A 17,466-nucleotide genomic window follows, 5' to 3' on the forward strand; every position below is an offset into this window, starting at 1 on the left:
GTAACTATCCTCGGTCTTATTCCGAGTCAAGGACCGAACCAAAAACCGAACTTTTGTTTAAAAGCTTTATTGTTAACTTTTTGAATGTAAAACTTGAGTATTATTATTTATAAGTTATTTTACAAGTTCCATGGTAATTGGGTATGTGGTAACCATCCTCGGTCTTATTCCGAGTCAAGGACCGAACCAAAAACCGAACTAAACCGAGTTCACTCGCTTAAGACACATAAGTGTGTTTTTAGCCACCAAAACTCATATTTTTCTTCAAGATTATATTTTAAATCAATTTTAGTTAGTTTCTAAACATACTTGGCATGTCGGTAACCAACTTGATCTTATAACAAGTTCGAACCGATAAGGTCGTATACTCACTTAACGAACGTTAAGGTTCTTCACAATAGAACTACATACTTGGTTAAGTCTATTTTGATTTTATTGAGTTATCTCATAACATTTATTATTTTGGGAAGTTAACTGTGAGCTTGGTCAATTATCAAGTCTCGACCCGACAAACCCGAACACTCGTTTAAACCTCGTTTTGGTATTCTTATAACCAAGGGTTTTGCAATATCGCATTTTAACCCACATTATTACTTAACATAGGTTGAGTAAAAAAAAAGAAAAAAACTAATGAATAGAATACCGAGACCCGGTTTCGAGTAAACTTATTTTACAAAACTCGTTTCTTTAATTTCTCAAATATTTACATTTTAAATCCTAATCTTTATTTATTTACTTTATTTGTCATGTATTTTATTTTAAACCCTTCCAAGACTACCTACTAACACAAGACCCGTTTAATATAGGTCTTGCTCGTTAAACCGATCTCTCCGATTATTCACGACACTATCTTTCAAGTTACTTGTTAATGTGAGTACTTTTTCATCCCCCGTTTTCCATCTTTCGTTTTGGGGGTGGCATTGCATACTTATTCAAATTCAAATGATTTATACTTGAGTCTTAAACCACAACACGTATTGTATATGTTTACTTAAATAAATGCTCTATTTGGTGTTATATGCTTTACATGATTATGTGCAAATTCTTGAATGCTAAGGCGGGTAGCCTCTTGAATGCTAAGGCGGGTAGCCACATCAAAGTATGATCATACGTTAATTCCGAGTATATATGGTATCCCCATATAGAAAGGTGTCGTCAATGTATTCTTATTGACGATTTCATTATTGTCGTCAATGTATTCTTATTGACGGTTCGTCAATGTATTCTTATTGACGGTTTTATTATCTAAATTGTTGCTATTATTTATTGTTTTCATATACTAGTTGTGGATTTCATACTATATACTTATTGTCCAAAACTATGAAAATTGCTCACCAACCTTCGTGTTGACAAACTCTATTTTATGCAATGTTACAGGTTTGATGTTAGCTTGATTGGATTACTTGAAGAAACTTATTATCTTGGCTTTAGGATATTAGAAAATAAAAGAACAAGTTATTTGTTTATCTATCTATTTGGCATTTTGTATGAACAATTGTTGTGTTATTTATGATGATATGGATTTAAATGAGGTGTTTAAATATTATAACTTTATAGTGTCATTGTGCAATGAGCAATCATGTCGCGCCTCGACGTTTCCGCCTTCATTGGTCGGGGTGTGACATGGATGTTCTTCAAGAACTATGTTTTTCTGAGCTACACCATAAAAAATATTTTGATAAGTTTCATAGGGCTTCTCGACTTTGTCATAATGACAACATAAAAAACAACATATTAACCCGTTCAATTTTGTGAATATTTTGTTTCATTTGAGCATAGTTTAACATGTCATGCTTCCCATACGATGTTCTGATCACCATTGAAAGAAAAATTAATGTTGACATAAATATTTCAAATTTGATAAAAGTTAAGCATTGATAGGCATGGGGGTGACATGTCGAAAGTGTTCGCAATGTTTTCTTAAATTTTAATAGTTGAGGGGAAAATAGTCAGTTGCCAAATCCCGAACCTTTTGATTATTTCAAAAATGCCCTTAAAAATAAATTTAAAACCCGAATCATGTTTAAAATTTTAACTTTCATACTTTTGACATTTTAAAGTCAACACTTTGAACCCATAACAAATTTGACGATAAATCTATTTTGCATTCTCAAACTTTTAAAAAAACTCAAAATTTTCATTTTTGACCATAACAAATTTTGATCAAAATGTAGTTAACTTGTACTAAACAATCTATTTACCAACTTTTGACCCATAAAATCAAATTTAAGTTCCACAAAAAAACCCGAAACAATTTTCATTTGAGAAACATGATTTGTTGTTATTTTTTGGAATTCACCAAGTATTTTGAATATATAGTAAAATAATATGTTAATAATTATATTTATAAAAATGTATAGATATTATATAAATATAGTGTAAAATGAAAGTAAATAATTATTGATTTATTACATATATTAGGGTATATTAGTTTTGAAGAGAAAAAATTATGAGAATTAACCAAAACATAACAAGTGTCCATATTTATTTTACTTTATTAGAATAGGTAGATAAAGTGAAGGAGTTTTGGTAGGAAAAAAATTATTAGATGAAACATGGTGGTGACATGTGTCACAATTATTTTCTTTTATTAGAATATGTAGATGTAGATGTAGATATAATATTTTGATAGAGATAAGGAGTGTTAAATTTTAATGCTAAATACTTTGATTTAAAATCTTTCGTATATCTATAAACTTTTAAAGTTATATTAATTACTTTTTAAAATATTTTTATTTACTGTTCACTTCCAAAATTTTTATTTTATTAGTCTCAATTGTCTATTTTCTTATTATTTTCATTCATTTGTTCTTATCTTAAGCCAAATATTTGAACTAAAGTTTGTTAATAGAGAAAGAGAGATAAATACACAAAAACAAGCAGATCTATCACAAGTTATTATAATGTTTTATATGAATAAGAATAATTGATTGTTTAGGTTATTAATTAAGCCATTAGGGATTACTCATATCCGTAAATGAACGTAAAATAGGTTGACCCGAAACACAACCCGAACATGACACGAATTTAAATAAGTCGACATGACACGGATAAAAATATGGGTTGGGTTAGGGTTGAAGAATTTCAACACGCCAACTCGCCACCTATCAACCCGTCAACCCGACACGATTAACAGCCGCTAAATACATTAAACCACCTACAAAACCAAAAAACGAACCCAAAAAAAGAAAGAAAAGAAATAACTGAAAACTAAACCCGAACACGTAAGACAAGTAAAACAAGGATATTTAGATTCTGCGTTCGGCTGTCGATCAATTTGTCTGTTTACAGTGAGTCAACTCATGACGCTTGGCTCTGGAGGATCCAGTGTAGTCGGTGAGTCTTCGATCTGCTTAATTAATTTCATCGAGTTTACTTTTTGGGTATTTTTGTTGTGGGTGTAAATAATCTTGAATCTTGATTTTGATTACACTTATGTTAAGACTTCATTAAGGTTAGACTATGTATTGTTCTTGATTCTTGTTGGTCCACAAAAGAATGAGCTTTACAGTTGATTTGGAAATCAATTTGTTAGAAAATGATCTCATATGCAGATTTTGATTAGATTGCATTACCTGTGTTGTCCATGGCTATCTTCATTCATATACTCCATTTAAATGTGGATTAATGGTGTTGAAGGAGTCTTTGGGCACCTGGTCTATGTCTATCTGCGTGTTAGGGGTAGCGTAACTCAATAATTCGTCTGACTCGTTTATCAAGTCCGAGTCTTTAGTCGGTTGTTAGTTGTTTGCGTTACTTGTTCCTCTATTTAAAGTTAGTGAAAACACAGAACCTCGTCCGAATTGTGTGTGTTTGTGCTGCAACCAAGGCCTGAACCAACACATTGATGGTGATGTGAGTGTAAAGTTTAAATAATATTTTATGCTAATAGATTTGTGAAATGTTGTTATGGATTCACAAACACATCTAGTTGCTAGGATTGACCAAAAACTGGCACGTGCGCTATTTAAAAACTTTCTAAAACCAGACAAAAGTGTGAACGACTGAACGGGCCAACCAAATCTCACATCACGCAGTAGAACGACTTGTTTTATGTATGAATCGTTGAATGATATGTTTAACTTATTCCAAGCACCTAAAGTAACAACATTTTTAAAGACGCTGGTTGCTCAAGTTGTTTTGTTTTGTTGCAGTACCTCGAAATTTCAGATTATTGGAGGAACTTGAGCGCGGAGAAAAGGGTATTGGAGATGGTACCGTGAGTTATGGTATGGATGATGGTGATGACATATACATGCGTTCTTGGACCGGCACCATTATCGGGCCCCACAACGTAACTTCCATTAATTGTTCAAGAGGAGATTTTAAGCATTACATGTTTTACTTTTTGTATTTCTGATGATTTTTGCTCTTCAGTCTGTACATGAAGGATGAATTTATCAGTTGAAGCTATTCTGTGACAAAGATTACCCTGAGAAGCCTCCTACTGTCCGTTTTCATTCTCGGGTCAACATGACTTTTGTCAATCATGAGACTGGAGTGGTAAAAAATTATTTAAGTTTGCATCTTATTTTCTTATTACTCCGATATCCTAAAATAGAATCTGTTTTGACTTTTAAGAGTCAAAACATAGTAGTTGTTGGCTCATAATAAAAAAAAACCTTTCATCCTTTCAAAGTCTTCGTGTTTGTACATGTAGTTATATGATATTTACCTGATGTTGAGATATAGTCAACACAATTCTAAAAGGTCAAATGTTAACTTTTTGGTCAACATGAACCTTGAAAACGCATTTAAAATGTTGTTTTCATGAGTTTACAGCATTAAAGATTCCATTTTTGAGGTGGGTTCGGGTCAAAATTGGCCAAACAGCTTTAAATATTTGATTTTTGAGGTGGGTTCGGGTGAAAGTTCTTGTTTGACGAAACCGTTTTGCAGGTGGAGCCAAAGAAGTTTGGGATCCTGGCGAATTGGCAGAAAGAGTACACAATGGAAGATATATTGACACAACTAAAGAAAGAAATGTCGGCCCCACACAATCGGAAGCTCATTCAGCCACCGGAAGGTACATATTTCTAGGTTGTATATTATATGGATATGATGATTGCATGTGTCTATGCGCAAAATTAATGGTTTGGTTGTAGAGGATGATGCTTTGAAAACTCTAATCATGGGATTCTTGCTTGTGTCAACTGTTTAATGTATATGTAATTTCTTTTAGTAATTTTCTCTAGGCTAAGTAGGCTTGATTGAGATTGTGTGTTGCGGGGAGTGTTTTCCGTTGTATGTGGTGGCAGGGTAGGCGAGCAGGCAGTCGCCTCAACAATTCGTTCAAAAGTTCTTAGTTGTTTGGAAAAGCCTTTTATAAGTATAAAACCAATCATTACATTTTTTATGAAACAACTACGTAGATTATAGAAATCGAATATTGTTTTGAAAGGCGTTATATAAAATCTATTTTACGCAATTAAATTGATTTTTGAGTTTAGAAAAACCATGTTTATGTTGTAGCTCTTTAATTCATCTCGAATCATTTTTCAACAATTTCTTCACCATATTCTTCTAAGTCTTAATCACACTTGTAATATAACTTAAGATGACAAGTGTTTGGGGACATGTATATGACGTATATGAACTAGCAAATTTTCAAGTCACATAAGCTTAAATGGTCATTATCAAAACTAATAAGGTTGATTAAAGTTTAAACTATTTTTTTTTCATCGATTGTTATATCTCAAGAAATAATTTAATTCATGTTAGACATATTGCAAACAAACTAAAGCTTACCAAAATACTAATAGCCAATTTGCTAAACATAACACATTAAATCAACTACAAAACTCGCCATCCTTTTTTTAATCGGTTTTCTAGAACGGCTTCTAATCCTAATTTACTCATATTAACCACTCATGCCTACATCATGCATTATATGAACCCTCCACCTCTTGGGTTGAAGAGAGAAACCTTACACACGAAGCCAGTTGGGGACACAAAACTCGTCATACTATATTATCTTCTGTATAAACCATTTTGACCAAATTACATGAACTCCACTTTAAACCTTTCTTTTATCATAAAATTGATGTAAAAATATAAGATAGTCACAATCCCCTCCATTCTCGTTAGAAACAACTGTATAAATAATTACATTCTATTTTTGGCTATAATCGTATCTTTAACTAGAGAATAATCTATACAATGCAAATGATATTATTTCCTTTCTATGAATATTGTTTCCATTCTATTATACCCCCGCAGTCGAAGCGGGAGGGGACCGAATGCTTAGACTGGACCGGAAATCCCCAAATAATTCGCACGGTAAGCCTTTGGTAAAGACATCGGCGACTTGGTATCGAGATGGAATGTGGAGAACCCGAACGCGACCCCGTTGAACCTGTTCCCGTACAAAGTGTATGTCAAGCTCAATATGTTTAGTGCGTTGGTGCTGAACGGGATTCCCAGATAAGTAAATCGCACTCACGTTATCACAATATACAAGCATAGCACGTGAGAGAGGGTGTTATAGTTCTAGAAGAAGGTTGCGTAGCCAACAAATTTCTGCCACAACGTTTGCCACACAGCGGTATTCAGTCTCAGCACTCGAACGTGAGATAGTGGTTTGCCGCTTGGAACACCAAGAGATGAGATTATTACCGAAGTATACACAATAACCCGAGGTCGAGCGTCGGTGTCCGGACATCCTGCCCAATCAGCGTTTGTATAAGCGAGAAGAGAGGGGGTGGGAGACGGACCGAGGGTAAGACCGTAGTCACTGGTACCTTGGAGGTAGCGAAGAATCCTTTTCAAAGCGTCCCAATGGTCTGTTCGAGGTGCATGCATATGCATGCAAACCTGTTGTACCAAATATGTTATGTCTGGTCGCGTAAACGTCAAGTATTGTAGGGCGCCCCCGCCAAACTACGATATAGCGTCGGGTTATCAAGAGGTTTCCCGGATGTGGGGCTCAACTTAGCATTAGTATCTACCGGAGTAGCGATCGGCTTGCAAGACTCCATACCAGCCCTTTTTATTATATCTTTGGCATAAACCTTTTGAGATAAAAACATACAATCACCTGTTCGTTGGACAGATACCCCCAAGAAGTAACTTAATTGCCCAAGGTCTTTCATGGCGAATTCGGTGGCAAGACATTTCATTAGACGTCGTCGAAGTTCATTTGTAGAAGTGATTAGCAAAATGTCGTCAACATAAAGTAACATATACGCAGTATGAGTACCTCGACGAAAAATGAACAACGATGTATCGCACCGACTTTGTTGGAACCCCAAAGTAAGAACGTAATCAGTGAACCTTTGGTACCATGCCCGTGGTGCTTGCTTAAGGCCATAAAGAGACTTTTTAAGAGAGCACACGTGATTTGGGAACCGTTTGTCACGAAAACCGACGGGTTGATACATATATACGGTTTCATTAAGCTTTCCATGCAAAAACGCGTTAGTAACGTCCAACTGGTGAACCGACCATGATTTAGAAAGCGCAATAGATAAGATTGTTCTGATCGTAGCAGGTTTAACCACAGGGCTGAACGTTTCACCACAGTCCACGCCCACCTGTTGTAACCGTCCGTCACACACTAATCTTGCTTTGTACCGTTCCAAACTACCATCTGAATGTAATTTATGTTTAAAAAGCCACATACTACGTATAATATTCATATGCGGTTGTCTTGGAACCAATTCCCAAGTCTCATTTTTAATAAGAGCATTAAACTCATTAGTCATAGCTTTCGACCATTTCGGTATGGATAGGGCGTGGATTGGGTATGGTGGTTGAGGAGTGGAGGTTGAAAATTCCATCCATACCACGGGTACGCATGGTACGTGGGGGTGGTGGGGTTAGATGTAGGTGCTGAAGATGGTGAAAGAGTAGTTGTTGCAGTTAGGGGAATGGGTGAGGTGGTAGAGTGTTGGGGTCCGACAGATTAGAGGGAATTAGGAGTGGTGGAGAAGGTGGAAGTTTGAGTGGTTTGTGATGTGGAAATGGTAGGTTGGGCTGAAGCATGTGGTTCTATGTGAGCATTAGTGGATGATGAGTTTTGAGTAGGCCGTGGGTGGTGTAATGGGTGTAGGTGTGTGGACCGATTGTGATTATGTTTGATGGTTTGGGGTGAGGGGATGGGTCAATGTGAGACCACAGGAGAGGATGTGGAGAAATTCATATGAGGGTGAGGGTTTCTGTTTATTGGCAAAAGGGAAAATTGTTTCATCAAAAACCACATGACGTGAAATAATAAGTTGATTGGTTTGAAGATTAAGACATTTATACCATCGATGATTGGAAGGGTATCCAAGGAATACACATGGAGTGGATCGTTTGTCAATAGGCCTGTAAATGAACCGAACGTTCGGTGAACTGTAGTGAACCGTTCGGCGGAAAGTTCGTTTATGTTCGTTTATTTAATAAACGAACAAACATGAACAACAAAATTTATGTTCGTTTAATTAAACGAACGAACATGAACACATGTTCCGTTCGTTCATTTATGTTCATGAACGTTCGTTTATGTTCGTTTATGCCTGTTTATTTATGTATTAATATTAATATAAAATAATTAAATATTATCTGGATAGGTCATCTGCTTAAAGGTTTTATATTTGTTAATTTGTGTTCATTTAAGTGTTTTCATTTAAGTTCGTTTATATTTGTGTTCATTTACGTTTGTTCATACATGTTCGTTTATCTTTATTCAATTATGTTAGTTTAGATTTTAAACAAACGAACACAGATGCCCATTTTTAAATAAACGAACATGAACATAAATATTTGTTTGATTAAGTGTCCGTGTTCTTTTAAAGTTAAATGAACGGACACGAACATGTCTTTGTTCGTGTTCATTCGATTCGTTTACAGGCTTTCATTATTTACATTGATGAATACATTGGTCTCAATCTCTAGGCTCTGCCGATTTTATTTGTGTTCGTGAACCGTTCATGAACACATTAATTTCCTTAATGAACGAACACGAACATAAAATCTCGTTCGGTAAGTGTTCGTGAACCGTTCGTGAACACGTTATTTACTTAACGAACGAACATGAACAAGGCCTTGTTCGTGTTCGTCCGATTCGTTTACAGCCCTATTTGTCAAGTTTATGAATGGTGGTAGATGGAATTAATGGGTAACATAGGCAACCAAAAACTCGAAGGTGGTCATAAAGTGGAGATCAATTGTAGAGAAGGTGAGTGGGATTAGAGAATTTTAGGACTTTGCTAGGTAGTATATTAAGGAGATAGGTGGCCATGTCAAGGGCGTGGTGCCAATAATGTGGTGGGAGGGAAGCATGGGCTAAAAGGGTGCGGATTATGTTGTTGATCGAGCGAATCTTTCGTTCCGCCTTGCCATTTTGGGATGACGTATGCGGGTATGAAAGCCGAAAAAGCACACCATTGGCGGAGCAAAATTGTTTAAAGGGGTTATTTACGTATTCGGTGCCATTATCACATTGTAGTGTTTTTATTTTACGCTCGAATTGAGTTTCAATGAGTTTATAAAAGTTGCAAAAAACTGAATATACTTGAGATTTCTGTGCAAGTGGGTAGGTCCATAAGAAATTTATGCGGTCATCTAAAAATAATATATAGTACCGATGATCGGCGGTGCTTAGTACATGGTTTAATTTTAGAGGTGGAAAGGGTGTGAGTAAGGTCTGATTGTCGTACCCGATTACCGGAATAGTCGTGCCATTACCAACGATAATATTATGTAAAATGCTATTATTAAAAAAAGATTGAAAATTACAGGGATTATTGGTTATATGGGTTGTTGCGCCGCTGTCCATATACCACAGGGTCTCTGGCAGATGGAGAAACATAGTGTAAAGAGCCTGCTCAATATCTGTCGGTGCATAAGCAGCATGGTTAGCTTGATTGGGCCGCGGACCGAGAATGCCATTCCCCATTTGATTTGTTGCGGGCCTTGGAGAAGTGGGATATGGACAAGGAGGGGTTGGCCATTTTTGTTGAGTGGGCCAATTTGAGGGTCCAGCCCAAGTAGGTGGGTTAGGAGGATATCCATAATATGTAAATGGATACCCTGGATATCATTGTTGTAACCTGGTCCACCTCTTCCACGACCCCATTGAGAGTTCTGGCCACCGCGACCCCTTCCACGAGATCTGCCACGACCACGGCTGGAGTCCCTTCCGGGATATTCATTATTAGGGTTGGGATTGTTGGTGGCAGAGTTGGTTTTGACGGCGGCGGCATGAAGAGCAGTTCCAGCAGCGGCGTGGCATATTCGGCTTTTCTATCTGCTTCATAGAGTAATTGGGAATGAGCCTCATAGAAGGACGGTAGTGGTTTTGTGTTTGCTAGCAGGGTGCCGAAGGTTGCAAACTGCTCGTTGAGGCCGGTAATGAGTTGCATAACCAGTTTGTTATCATCAACCGGAGCATCGACGTTGGCTAGTTGGTCAGAGAGGACCTTCAATGCTTGGCAATAGGCAAATGCATTTGGGTAATTATCAAGACGAGTGTTTGATAATTTGTTATAGGTTAATGGCTCGGATTACTTTGTTATTTGAAAGATTCCGGCTAAGGATTCCCAAGCGGCGGCTGCAGTGGTGTTTGGTTTTAAGATGGTGTGAAGAAGGTCTTGAGAGATTGTTTCATAAATCCATTGGAGAACAATGGAATCAATCCGTTCCCAGGCTTCATCAGTTTTGGTGTCGGGTTCTTTATCTTTTTCTTTTGTCTGTGGAAGAGGTAGCAACAGTGGGTTGTTTTACGAGGAGAAAGATGATCAAAAACTTGAAACGCCTTGCAATGTATTTGAATAATTCAGACCAAGAGGAATACTGGGCAGATTCCATCTCAAGGATAACGGGTATGAAATTTTTGAACTGTTACAGCAGGGTGCAGTTTTTGGTCCATGGTGGAAAGAGATGAAGAAGGATAGAGGAAGAACAGTGGTGGTGGGAAGGGAGAACAGAGGATCGGTGAAGCAACGCCGGTAAAGAGAGACGGCGGCTAGGGTTGAAGATGGACTCGTGATACCATATAAGATAGTCACAATCCCCTCCATTCTCATTAGAAACAAACAACTGAATAAATAATTACAATCTATTTTTTGCTAGAATCGTATCTTTAACCAGAGAATAATCTATACAATGCAACCTATGAATATTGTTTCCATTCTATTAAAAAACTTGGATTTGTTCATTGGTTCATCCAACCAAATTCTTCATGAATATACTAAATTTACCGCGTGGGGTATTTCATTAAAAACTTGGTATGCATATAGTTCTCTCTACTCCATTCATTTAACCTAAACTTTTAATTAACAATAACAATCATTATTAGGCATCAACATAGGGAATACCACACGCCCACCAACATTATGTCACGAAAGTTTAGATTTAAGCGATATATTGATTCTAATGCACCATTCATCAATAAAGTACTTTGGAGATTGAAAGAACATAATCCAGCCATGAATAACTAAAGCGAACCCGTTTTAATTGGGGATTTTCGGGATATAATCACATCCCTACAAAACTCCTTTCATATTGATTTTTTTCGAAGGATCTAAATTAAAAGATGAACTCACATTTTCTTCTATGAGAGTCAAGATGTTTATCGGCTATATTTTTTGATACAATTTTCAATTAAATTTAGAAAACCAAAACCATCTTCTCATCAAGAAGGAAATCCGAGGCTACAGATTATACAGTACTCGTTGATTCTTCTCAGACACCGCTTTATTCCTAATATTCCTAAATCCTAATAGTTTTTTTTTCATCATTTTTAGTGAATATTTTCTTAGCTTGATTTTACTTATTATAAATTCTCTCCTTTAGTATTTATAATAATGGTTGAGGTCACTCTGGTCCCCATGTCAAACCGTCTTAACAAGCTTGAAAACAACTTTTATTCAAGACATATTTTATTTTAGGGCATGTTTGATACGGAGTAATGGAATAGATGAGGGGATGGAATGGAGTGGACAAATGAATGAAATGGATCATTACCATTTCATTGTCATGTTTGGTTACCATTTAAGAATGAAATAATTAATCACTTTATTATTATTAATACTCTTATTAGTAATAATAATAAATAAAAAATATTAATAATAAATGAATATTCATAATAACTATTTTTAGGACCCTTGTACTGTAACGAGATCGTTAAACTGTATATGCGTTGTGAATGTTAACTCATCAAATTTAAAAATATATATATATGATAATGTAGTAATAGTTCTAATATAATAATAGTTATATTATAATATATAAAACAGTAATGATGATTATATAATAATAATAATAATAATAATATAATATAATAACTATAATTGAAAAATAATAATAATAATTATAATATAATTATAACTTTATAATAGTAATAATGATTGTTGACTCTTTTGACTTTTTCATTCCTTGAAGGAATGAAAAAAAAAACCACCTATATTTAAAAGAATGAAAATACTAAAAATAGAAGGAGTTTCATTCCATGTGGAATGATCCATTCCATTCATACATAATAACCAAACATGTTTTTTTCATTCCTTTGGAATGACTTATTGCATTGCACATTTCATTCCTCAATAACGAACACTACCTTAATGTTTCGTAGGCCGTTTATTGTGTTGGGCCCAATACTCTTATACACACACTCTTGGGCCCAATACTCTTATACACACACTCTTGGGTTTAAACCGGTTTTCCTCAAACCGGTTCGGTTTTAAAACCGGTTTGGTCGATCTCAAGGGGAACCAGTCCTGAAACTGGCGGTTTGGGTAAAACCGGTTTTTTTATACACCTTTAGTTTTTGCTAGGGTTGTTCACGAGCTGAGCTAAACCGAGTGAAAGTTTGCTCGTTGCTTGGCTCATTTACAACCAAACCAAACCGAACCAAACGGCTAAAATTCGAACCGAACGAAAATCGAAACGAGCATTTTTCGATCGAACTTTGAGCGATTTTCGAGCATTAATTATTTCTTTTTCACTCTAAATATTTCAATAAGAAACAAGTTTGAATGCTGTAAATTAAATAATATATTTTATAAACAAATTAGTAGTTTTTAGACAAATGTTTAATATGTAGTAAATTTTTAGGAGAAAAAGTTTTAAGTTAGATATAATTAACATGTAAACAAACTTTTAGTATTCTGAAAACTTGAAATGAACTAACGTGTAATGTCCTCGTTTAGAGTTTTATTTAAATAAAATAATATAGGTTTATTTTAAATCGTGAGTCATATCGCATTATTTAATCTAATTAAATTATATGGGATCAAAGAATGAGGTTAACATGGATTACTCATTACTGGACTTGAAAATAATTATGAGCCTAAAAGCTTTTGAGCTTGTCCTAGTTAAACCCCTGAAACCATAATCATCATCATTTTCCAATCATCAAGACACACCCATACACACATTCCATCTTTTTATCCATTCAAGATTTTAGAAAGTTCTTTAAGATTTCCAAATATCCAATATCTAGTTTAATCACATTGAAAGGTAAACATTATGTTTAAGATTGAAAGTTTTCCTTTTCAATTCGTTTTCATTTCATTCTCCTTTCATTTAAGATTAATAATAAATAAACAAACGTGTTTGAGAGTGGTAACGAAACGAACCGAACCAAATCGACTCTCATAGACCCTAAACAAACCAATAACCTGACTCTAACGAACTCTAATCGAACCAAATGAATAAGTTAAGGTTTGGTTTAAAGATTTGACAATAGGAACATCCGTTAATGTTGGAATTCGGTTGAGCAACACAACGTAACAAACGCGTATAATGATAAAACCCGATTCGGATTTGGGTCAAGAAAAGCTGGTGAACAGTGGCATCCAGCCCAAAGCATGGCGTGGCTGGATTCAGGCCACCGGCTCGAGTGGATAACGTGAAAACATAGAATCGGATCCCAAATGGCTCTGCCAAAGCTAAGGAACTCGAGCCATGATTAGACTCGAACCCAAAAAGGCTGAAATGGAACCCAGATCGGCTCGAGTTGCAGGGGAATCAGGTCCAGATGCGGCTCGTTTCCTCGTGCGACTCAGCTGAACCATATGCGACCCGATTGAAGACCATTCACGCGACTCAAATCTCAGGCGACTCGAATTCGTGCGATTGGATTTGTATGCGACTCGTTGGTGTGCAACTCGTTTCCCCTATGCGACTCGTTTATGTGCGATTGGAACTCGTGCGATTCGTTTAAAGATTCTTATGCGACCCGAGTAGAACTCTTTTGGGTGAATCAGGTGCACGGCTCCATCCCGACGCCATGGCTGCCGGAGATGCAGTGGCGGGCGTGGAGTTGGCAGGGAACAAGGGGGAGGGGTCACGGACTGGTTATAAGAAGTAAGTTGGGGGGGGGTAAATTGGTAATTGACCATTAAGCTTTAATAATAATAATAATAAAACTATAATAATAATAATAATAATAATAATAATAATAATAATAATAATAAGGATACGAGGACTTGATCAAAACCGAACTTGATTCAAAATATGAACTAATCCCGAACATGAGTCCCGACTTGTTAAGAAACTTAGTAACGAGTGATGACTTATGAGAACTTAAAATAAAGTTAAGGAATGTAAAGTAATAAAATAAATATAATAATAAATATCGTCAAGAATGTAAACTAATGAAGTCGGTCCATTAATAAAATAAGGTTAAGTATATTAAACTAATACGATCGGTTTAAGGAGGTTATATGTTCGGTTCAGTTAACTTAAGAAAATAAATAACAAACAAACATAAAGAATTAATACGTGTACGTTATTAACAGTTAGTTGAGCTCGGTTGAAGAAAGGCATTACGATTAACTCATAAAGGAATCGTCTACAGGTGAGTTCTAGCCCCTTTTATGTGTTATGTTTTCGGGGCTGTGTGCATACTACGATGTGTTAGATTAATACACTTACATTGAATGGTAAGTGTATAGTAGATATATCTGTGAAGGTATGTGAATGTTATTGAATGCTTAATTTAGTATGCCCGCAGGTATAATAATTATATTATAATAAACGTAACTATGGTTGAATGGTATGAAGAAGGGCACCGGATCCTTATAATATTCGAGGTATGTAGGGTGAAATGCTCTTTATAAATGAACAGGTACTATGAAAGAAATGTAGGTATATGAAGTATGAAAGAATGTATGTATGTATGTATGTATGAACATGTAAGTATTTAATGCGTATCTCCGGACGCGTATTAGTAAGTGAATGTAATGTACGTTAATTAACTAGAACTCGCTCAGCGTAGCTGACTTTAGTATGCACGCAGGTGAATAGAATGAGTCAGGTTGCTTATAGTGAGACACGTGGCAAATAAACGAAGACTGGCATCAAAGAAAAGAGAATTCACGTGTTATTTATGTTTAAACGTTTAAGACTTATGTTATTTTACTTAAACAAGTACTTATGTTATGTAAGAATGGTTGACTTTATATTCCACAATTTGTTTTAATTAACTATGATTTCCGAATTATGTGAATAAGTAATTCCAACCCGAGCAAAAGTAGGGTTCCCGGGACCGGGGCCTTACATAATGAAACTATAAAACTGACGGAATAGGAAATTTTTAAAAGGGCTTAAACAATTGTATACTAATATTTTATGTGTGTTGTCTATATATTTATATATTTGTTCATATATAATTATATAAAAAAAAATAAAAATATTCGATCCGAACCAAACCGAGCAGACCTTTGCTCGTTGCTTGGCTCGGTTACAAACTGAACCGAGCAGAGCGGCTCGTTTACAATCGAGCAAAAAAACGAGCGAGTATTTTTTGAGCAATTTAAAAGCGAATGACAAACGAGTTCGAGTGGCAAGCGATTTGGACGCCCTAATTTTTGCTCAACATCTATTTTTAACAAACTCACCCTTCAATCCTCATGGCTTGATGTTTGCTTGATTTCCATTCCAAAGTTATAAATCTAAAATTTTAGCCACATTCTATACGATAGATAAATATCAGGTCGATGCCACAATCTTTAAACCAAGATAGTTTTTCTATTTTGACCCTTCAAGTTTGTGTTTATTACAAGTCTAGCACCTGTATTTCTACCTTTGTTGTACAACATGTCATTCTCGATCAAGTCTGTTTATTACATCTTTCATCCCATGGCTTATATTTTTGCTTCTATCATACTGAACACCGAATATAGATTTTAAAAGTGAATTTTGGTGTAGCAGTGTAATTTTTGAGTTATTTTATTGTTTTTTCAAGTACTTTTTTTTGTTTCTTTTTTTTTTAGATATGTTTATTTAGTGAACAAATTCAGATTGGCCAGTCACTGCATCAACCGGATTTAATTAACGCTCAAGTTTTATCAACTGATTAAATACCGTTTTAAATATATTATTTTAACATCGTAAGTTATACCAGTGCAGCTACTATTTTGATCGTTTACCAACTTAGTTTTTAGGTTTAATGTCGGTAGAGTAACAAAACTAGCTGACACTGACCAACTCATGTCCCTTCAATCATAAGTTGTACGTATGACGATTTTGGACATTTACATTCACTCTTTTGGTGTCAGTGCCGTAACAAACTTAACCGATACCGACCCGTTGTCATAACGTGACGGTTTTTACCTAGTTGTTCTTTAAAGATATATCTCTGGTCAAAATTTAAGATGTTACAATTTTGATTGTTTCTCCGTCATATATATAGCATGTATGATATAACTTAATGGAAATATTTTATTGATATAGGCCAACGGTACCACCATATAAACTAAGGTAACTTTTAGAACATTATTACTTTATCCCAATTAACAATACCAATTAAGTTGTCACACCCCAACCTAAGGCGGAAATGTCGGGGCGTGATCCGATTGCCCACAGCTCGAAAATACTATCATATATAAAATGTGACAATATCTAATTAATTATTTTATTGAAAGAATACACACAATATCCAAATATAACAAACAATTTAAATACATGAATGTAAACTCAAATTATGATTATCTTGTTTATATCCTAAGGTCTTGTCTAAGTGTCCAACTTCAATCTTCAATACAAAGCATCCTGCATATGCGTAGAAAATGGAGTTTGTCAACATAAAGTTGAGTGAGATGATCACCAATTTTGACACAAGAAATAATTATATAATAAATAAATAATAAATGATAAGTATTAAATACGCAAACCAATCTATGTGGTAATAATTAATCAAATCTTAACAGACCATGTATATAACCAAATCGTACTAGCGTGCCAATGAATCGTTGCCAAGCGAATCGGGCATTGATTTCAATGGCTAAAATTGTCGTTTTACCTTCGCCAAGCGAATCGAGCTCGGTTACTAAGACGGTCGTATGATCATACTAATGAAAACCCTATACAAGGGGATATGTTGGACCTCTCCGAATGCGATAAAGTAAACAATTAAACATGTAGCAATTAGCAAAATAGTATTCAATTGATATACACACAATTATTATGTTTGCGAGTTTGTGTATATAACATATGATAGAAAATATGAATAAGTACGCATAAGTCCCAGAAAAATTT

The 17,466-nt window shown here is 35.3% G+C and overlaps 1 pseudogene across 1 annotated transcript; it reads left to right on the plus strand.

Annotated features, from left to right (window-relative positions):
* The first annotated feature begins 3,272 nt into the window (after positions 1-3,272).
* On the plus strand, positions 3,273-5,040 carry LOC143576931 (ubiquitin-conjugating enzyme E2 variant 1D-like; annotated as a pseudogene). The gene is made up of 4 exons (XR_013143026.1): positions 3,273-3,336; positions 4,155-4,294; positions 4,378-4,503; positions 4,900-5,040. The product of XR_013143026.1 is annotated as a ubiquitin-conjugating enzyme E2 variant 1D-like (transcript).
* Positions 5,041-17,466: the final 12,426 nt, after the last annotated feature.

Source organism: Bidens hawaiensis, unplaced genomic scaffold, assembly GCF_021521415.1.
Source record: "Bidens hawaiensis isolate Kalapana, Puna unplaced genomic scaffold, B.hawaiensis_p1.1 tig00001461_1, whole genome shotgun sequence".
Taxonomy (NCBI): domain Eukaryota; kingdom Viridiplantae; phylum Streptophyta; class Magnoliopsida; order Asterales; family Asteraceae; genus Bidens; species Bidens hawaiensis.